This window comes from Schistocerca piceifrons, unplaced genomic scaffold (assembly GCF_021461385.2).
Source record: "Schistocerca piceifrons isolate TAMUIC-IGC-003096 unplaced genomic scaffold, iqSchPice1.1 HiC_scaffold_936, whole genome shotgun sequence".
Lineage (NCBI taxonomy): Eukaryota > Metazoa > Arthropoda > Insecta > Orthoptera > Acrididae > Schistocerca > Schistocerca piceifrons.
In genome coordinates, this window is record NW_025729208.1 from 2,812,301 (window position 1) to 2,819,127 (window position 6,827).

At 60.8% G+C, this 6,827-nt stretch overlaps 1 non-coding gene across 1 annotated transcript; it reads right to left on the reverse strand.

Annotated features, from left to right (window-relative positions):
* Positions 1 to 5,933: 5,933 nt before the first annotated feature.
* Positions 5,934 to 6,088, reverse strand: LOC124771993. Its single transcript, XR_007013685.1, has one exon. It is a non-coding gene; the product is annotated as a 5.8S ribosomal RNA (ribosomal RNA).
* Positions 6,089 to 6,827: the final 739 nt, after the last annotated feature.

Below are 6,827 nucleotides of genomic sequence, written 5' to 3' on the forward strand. Positions count from 1 at the left end.
GGTCCGCGCCAACACTGAGCAGACCGTAATGGGGGGAAAGTCAGCGGGGGATGTTGGTGCAGCCGTTTTCGGGAGAAGGGACGTCCGCGCGCGAAGCAGGCGTTCCGGAAGGGCGCGGGCCAGAAGGAAGAGATTCATCACTTTCACCAGGACTTCGTGTGGCAGGCGCCGCAGCTCTGCTGGGGTAAGGCCGTCCGGCCCGGCCGCTGATCCCCTGGGCGGCAAAGCGGCGGCGACCTCCTCATGTGTGACCGGCCCCCATAGGCACTGAAGAGCGACAGGCTCCGAGTGCGGGAGGAGGCGGTCACGAATGAAGCCCGCGGTCGAGATGGGCTTCTTAGTGAAGAGGTCTGCCCAGAAGTCCAGCAGACCAGGGATGGCAGGTGGCGGCTGGAGCAGGGTGCCATCCAAGAGGCCGCGCACGCAACGTGCGCGCGACCTTCGGAAGGCATCCTGCGTTCTCGCATATTCCCAGCGGCGCCGCTTGCGCTTCTGCGTCGGCGGCGCGGCAGGCGGCCGCTTAGATGGTTGGCGCGGCCGCTGTGTCCTGGTGATCGATCTCTCCCCTCTGGACCCGACCGACGCAAGGGCATCCGGGAGCATGCCCAGGATGACATCGGGCGGCGTGCCCCGCCCTAGACCGATAACTCGATCCAGGGCAGAGAAACGCTGGGCGGAAGCAGGTAGCCCCGCCAGATGCTCCCAGATGGCGGCGTCAGTCGGCCCCTCCGGCGGCGGCCCGGTGGTGTCGGCCGCGAAGTCCTCAGCTGCGTCGACGGGCGGCGCAGCGGCCTCGCCCGCGTCAGGCAGCGAACTCGCCGTTCCCCGGCGGGACGCCCGCTCTTCCCCCCGACCGATCTCAAGCGCCTCCATGAATTGGCGGACAAGCTGCTTGTGGGCAGCTTTCCGCCTTTGGCACTTGATTGCCTCGAGCGTTCGGTCGGGGAACATTCTGATCAGTTCTTGGTTGACAAAGAAGAACCGGGCCTCCCTCTCAAGGAACAGTTCGGCCTCCGCCTTGGCGAGCGACAGGACTTCTTCCTCCGTCCACCTCGCGCGATGCCTCTCCGTGACGATCTCCGCGTGGGCGGCCGCAAGATGTTGGCGGCGGCGATGGACCCCGAGACCGTTCTTGGTGGTGAAGCTGCGGTGACACTCACTACAGGCGTAAACAGCTGCAACAGTTACAAAATCTTCGGCACGGCCGGTTGGCCGGCTAGGTGCTGGGGAAGCTGGGGTGGCACCTTCAACGGAAGGGCCACCACTTGTGTTCTGTGTACTGCCCCCAACTTAAAAAGGGATAAAGCGAGGGGGGGTTGGTAACCCCTCCAAGCCCCTGGTGCGGTCTTCTACTCTGCGAAAATCAGGGGGCCCACGAGAAGGGGAGAAGACCGCAGGAGAGGAGAGGCTAAGAGGGCTAGGCCCATGTATTGCGCATCACTCTCCCTGTAACTACAACCCAAGGAAGGCACCTCGCAGTAGCAGCACGACTACATCAAGACCGCGCTTCGAAAAGCCGAGCCCGGATGCAGCCACAACGCCACCACTTGGCCACGTGGCGGGAGTAACTATGACTCTCTTAAGGTGGCCAAGTGGCGGCGGTGCGGCTGCATCCGGACTTGGCTTTTCGAAGTGCAGTCTTGATGCAGTCGTGCTGCTGCTGCGAGGTGCCTTCCTTGGGTTATAGTTACAGGGAGAGTGATGCGCAATACATGGGCCTAGCCCTCTTAGCCTCTCCTCTCCTGCGGTCTTCTCCCCTTCTCGTGGGCCCGCTGATTTTCGCAGAGTGGAAGACCGCACCAGGGGCTTGGGGGGGTTACCAGCCCCCCCTCGCATTATCCCTTTATAGTTGGGGGCAGCTTACAAGAAACAAGAGATGGTGGCCCTTCCGCTGAAGGTGCCACCCCAGCTACCCCAGCACCTATCCGGCCAACCGGCCGTAACGAAAATGCGATAGTTTGTGTAGCTCCCTTTGCTTGCAGTGAGTGCCACCGCACTTTTACCACGAAGAACGGTCTCGGGGTCCATCGCCGCCGCCAACACCTTGCGGCCACCAACGCTGAGATCGTGACGGAGAGGCATCGCGCGAGGTGGACGGAGGAAGAAGTCCTGTCGCTCGCCAAGGCAGAGGCCGAACTGTTCCTTGAGAGGGACGCCCGGTTCTTCTTTGTCAACCAAGAACTTATCAGGATGTTCCCCGACCGAACGCTTGAGGCAATCAAGTGCCGACGGCGGCAAGCTGCCCACAAGCAGCTTGTCCGCCAATTCATGGAGGCGCTTGAGATCGGTCGGGGGGAAGAGCCGGCGTCCCGCCGGGGAGCAGCGAGCTCGCTGCCTGACGCGGGCGAGGCCGCCGCGCCGCCCGTCGACGCAGCCGAGGACTTCGCGGCCGACACCACCGGGCCGCCGCCGGAGGGGCCGACTGACGCCGCCATCTGGGAGCATCTGGCGGGGCTACCTGCTTCCGCCCAGCGTTTCTCTGCCCTGGATCGAGTCATTGGTCTGGGGCGGGGCACGCCGCCCGATGTCATCCTGGGCATGCTCCCGGATGCCCTTGCGTCGGTCGGGTCCAGGGGGAGAGGTTGATCACCAGGACACAGCGGCCGCGCCAATCATCCAAGCGGCCGCCTGCCGCCCCGCCGCTGCAGAAGCGCAAGCGGCGCCGCTGGGAGTACGCGCGGACACAGGACGCGTTCCGTAGGTCGCGTGCACGTTGCGCATCACTCTCCCTGTAACTACAACCCAAGGAAGGCACCTCGCAGTAGCAGCACGACTACATCAAGACCGCGCTTCGAAAAGCCGAGCCCGGATGCAGCCACAACGCCACCACTTGGCCACGTTAAGAGAGTCATAGTTACTCCCGCCGTTTACCTGCGCTTGCTTGAATTTCTTCACGTTGACATTCAGAGCACTGGGCAGAAACCACATTGCGTCAACACCCGCTAGGGCCATCGCAATGCTTTGTTTTAATTAGACAGTCGGATTCCCCCAGTCCGTTCTGAGTTGATCGTTGAATGGCGGCCGAAGAGAATCCGCGCACCCGCGCGCCCCCGGAGGAGCACGCTAAGGCGGACGCGGCCTCGCAGCAAGGAAGATCCGTGGGAGGCCAAGGCACGGGACCGAGCTCGGATCCTGCACGCAGGTTGAAGCACCGGGGCGCGAACGCCGCGCAGGCGCGCGCATCCTGCACCGCCGGCCAGCACGAGGCCGACCAACGGCGAGAGCAGACCACGCCCGCGCTAAACACCCGCACTTACCGGCACCCCTACGGCACTCACCTCGCCCAGGCCCGGCACGTTAGCGCTGACCCACTTCCCGACCAAGCCCGACACACCCCAATCCTCAGAGCCAATCCTTATCCCGAAGTTACGGATCCAATTTGCCGACTTCCCTTACCTACATTATTCTATCGACTAGAGGCTCTTCGTCCTGGAGACCTGCTGCGGATATGGGTACGAACCGGCGTGACACCTCCACGTGGCCCTCTCCCGGATTTTCAAGGTCCGAGGGGAAGATCGGGACACCGCCGCAACTGCGGTGCTCTTCGCGTTCCAAACCCTATCTCCCTGCTAGAGGAGTCCAGGGAACTCGAACGCTCATGCAGAAAAGAAAACTATTCCCCGATCTCCCGACGGCGTCTCCGGCTCCTTTTGGGTTACCCCGACGAGCATCTCTAAAAGAGGGGCCAGACTTGTATCGGTTCCGCTGCCGGGTTCCGGAATAGGAACCGGATTCCCTTTCGCCCAACGGGGGCCAGCACAAAGTGCATCATGCTATGACGGCCCCCATCAATATCGGTTTTCTCCTAGGGTTTAGGATCGACTGACTCGTGTGCAATGGCTGTTCACACGAAACCCTTCTCCGCGTCAGCCCTCCAGGGCGTCGCTGGAGTATTCGCTACTACCACCAAGATCTGCAAGGACCGGCCATGACTGCCAGACTGACGGCCGAGTATAGGCACGACGCTTCAGCGCCATCCATTTTCAGGGCTATTTGCTTCGGCAGGTGAGTTGTTACACACTCCTTAGCGGATTCCGACTTCCATGGCCACCGTCCTGCTGTCTTAAGCAACCAACGCCTTTCATGGTTTCCCATGAGCTTCGATTCGGGCGCCTTAACTCGGCGTTTGGTTCATCCCACAGCGCCAGTTCTGCTTACCAAAAGTGGCCCACTTGGCACTCTGATCCGAGTCGTTTGCTCGCGGCTTCAGCATATCAAGCAAGCCGGAGATCTCACCCATTTAAAGTTTGAGAATAGGTTGAGGTCGTTTCGGCCCCAAGGCCTCTAATCATTCGATTTACCGGATGAGACTCGTACGAGCACCAGCTATCCTGAGGGAAACTTCGGAGGGAACCAGCTACTAGATGGTTCGATTAGTCTTTCGCCCCTATACCCAGCTCCGACGATCGATTTGCACGTCAGAATCACTACGGACCTCCATCAGGGATTCCCCTGACTTTGTCGTTGTTCGTCTTAGTCCCTTCACTGCATGTGTTCCTATTTTTATGCGTTTGGGCGCTGATGACCCCACTGTTTAGCGCCCGTAAGCCTCAGACATACTCACACACTCCCCTGACTTCGTCCTGGCCAGGCATAGTTCACCATCTTTCGGGTCCCAACGTGTACGCTCTAGGTGCGCCTCACCTCGCAATGAGGACGAGACACCCCGGAAGTGCGGAGGCCGCCGCCCTGTGAAGGGCGGGGAAGCCCCATCCTCCCTCGGCCCGCGCAAGGTGAGACCTTCACTTTCATTACGCCTTTAGGTTTCGTACAGCCCAATGACTCGCGCACATGTTAGACTCCTTGGTCCGTGTTTTAAGACGGGTCGTGAAATTGTCCAAAGCTGAAGCACCACTGATGGGAGCGATTATTCCGCCCGAGAGCATCCCGAGCCAACAGCGGCGCGGGTCTGGGGCCTTGCCAGGTAGGTCCGTCATCCGGGAAGAACCGCGCGCGCTTGCCGGGAGCCCGAGCGCCCAAAGGGGCGAATCGACTCCTCCAGATATACCGCCGGGCAGCCAGCCAGGACACCGGGGCTCTGCCCAACAGACGCGAACCGAGGCCCGCGGAAGGACAGGCTGCGCACCCGGGCCGTAGGCCGGCACCCAGCGTGTCGTGACGTCCTACTAGGGGAGAGGTGCGGCCCACCGCACACCGGAACGACCTCACCCCGCGGCGAGTGGAAAGGCAACCGGACACGACCCCGCCGCGGATTGCTCCACGCGGGCGGCCGGCCCCATCTGCCGAGGGTGGAGGCCAGTGGCCGGATGGGCGTGAATCTCACCCGTTCGACCTTTCGGACTTCTCACGTTTACCCCAGAACGGTTTCACATACTTTTGAACTCTCTCTTCAAAGTTCTTTTCAACTTTCCCTCACAGTACTTGTTCGCTATCGGTCTCGTGGTCATATTTAGTCTCAGATGGAGTTTACCACCCACTTGGAGCTGCACTCTCAAGCAACCCGACTCGAAGGAGAGGTCCCGCCGACGCTCGCACCGGCCGCTACGGGCCTGGCAACCTCTACGGGCCGTGGCCTCATTCAAGTTGGACTTGGGCTCGGCGCGAGGCGTCGGGGTAGTGGACCCTCCCAAAAACCACATGCCACGACAGGCGGCAGCCTGTGGGGTTCGGTGCTGGACTCTTCCCTGTTCGCTCGCCGCTACTGGGGGAATCCTTGTTAGTTTCTTTTCCTCCGCTTAGTAATATGCTTAAATTCAGCGGGTAGTCTCGCCTGCTCTGAGGTCGTTGTACGAGGTGTCGCACGCCACACCGCCAGCCTGCTGTGCACGCTACCGAGAAACTACCGGTATGCGAACCGCCAGGCGACGGGCGCGCATCGCACGTTTAAGGAGACGCAGCCGGCCCCACAGGCGGCCACGACACTCCCAGGTCTGCGAAGCGGGGCAAACGCCGCGCGCTTCAGTATACATAGCCGAACCTCAGCCAGACGTGGCCCGGGAACGGAATCCATGGACCGCAATGTGCGTTCGAAACGTCGATGTTCATGTGTCCTGCAGTTCACATGTCGACGCGCAATTTGCTGCGTTCTTCATCGACCCACGAGCCGAGTGATCCACCGTCCTGGGTGATCTTTTCATAGTTTCCACTGTCTCTTTCAAGACAGTTGCATAGGCGGGACTCAGGCGTGTGACGGCCCCTGTTCCAGCGTTCTGTGTCCAACGGCCTCACGGCCGATGGACGTCGTACGGCTCCACACCGGAGCGGACAGGCACTCGGGTGAAAGTCATTCAAAACCGGCGCCAGGTGCCACAGGCCACCCGCTCCAGCGCTTCAGCGCTCGTACCACACAACATTTCCGTTACTTTTGAGACGAACGCGTGGTTCCGCACGCGGCGCACGGCTACTGCGAGCCGTACAGGTAGCGTGTTGCGCGACACGACACGCACATCGAAAGACATGCAGTCTAGTCGGTAATGATCCTTCCGCAGGTTCACCTACGGAAACCTTGTTACGACTTTTACTTCCTCTAAATGATCAAGTTTGGTCATCTTTCCGGTAGCATCGGCAACGACAGAGTCAATGCCGCGTACCAGTCCGAAGACCTCACTAAATCATTCAATCGGTAGTAGCGACGGGCGGTGTGTACAAAGGCCAGGGACGTAATCAACGCGAGCTTATGACTCGCGCTTACTGGGAATTCCTCGTTCATGGGGAACAATTGCAAGCCCCAATCCCTAGCACGAAGGAGGTTCAGCGGGTTACCCCGACCTTTCGGCCTAGGAAGACACGCTGATTCCTTCAGTGTAGCGCGCGTGCGGCCCAGAACATCTAAGGGCATCACAGACCTGTTATTGCTCAATCTCGTG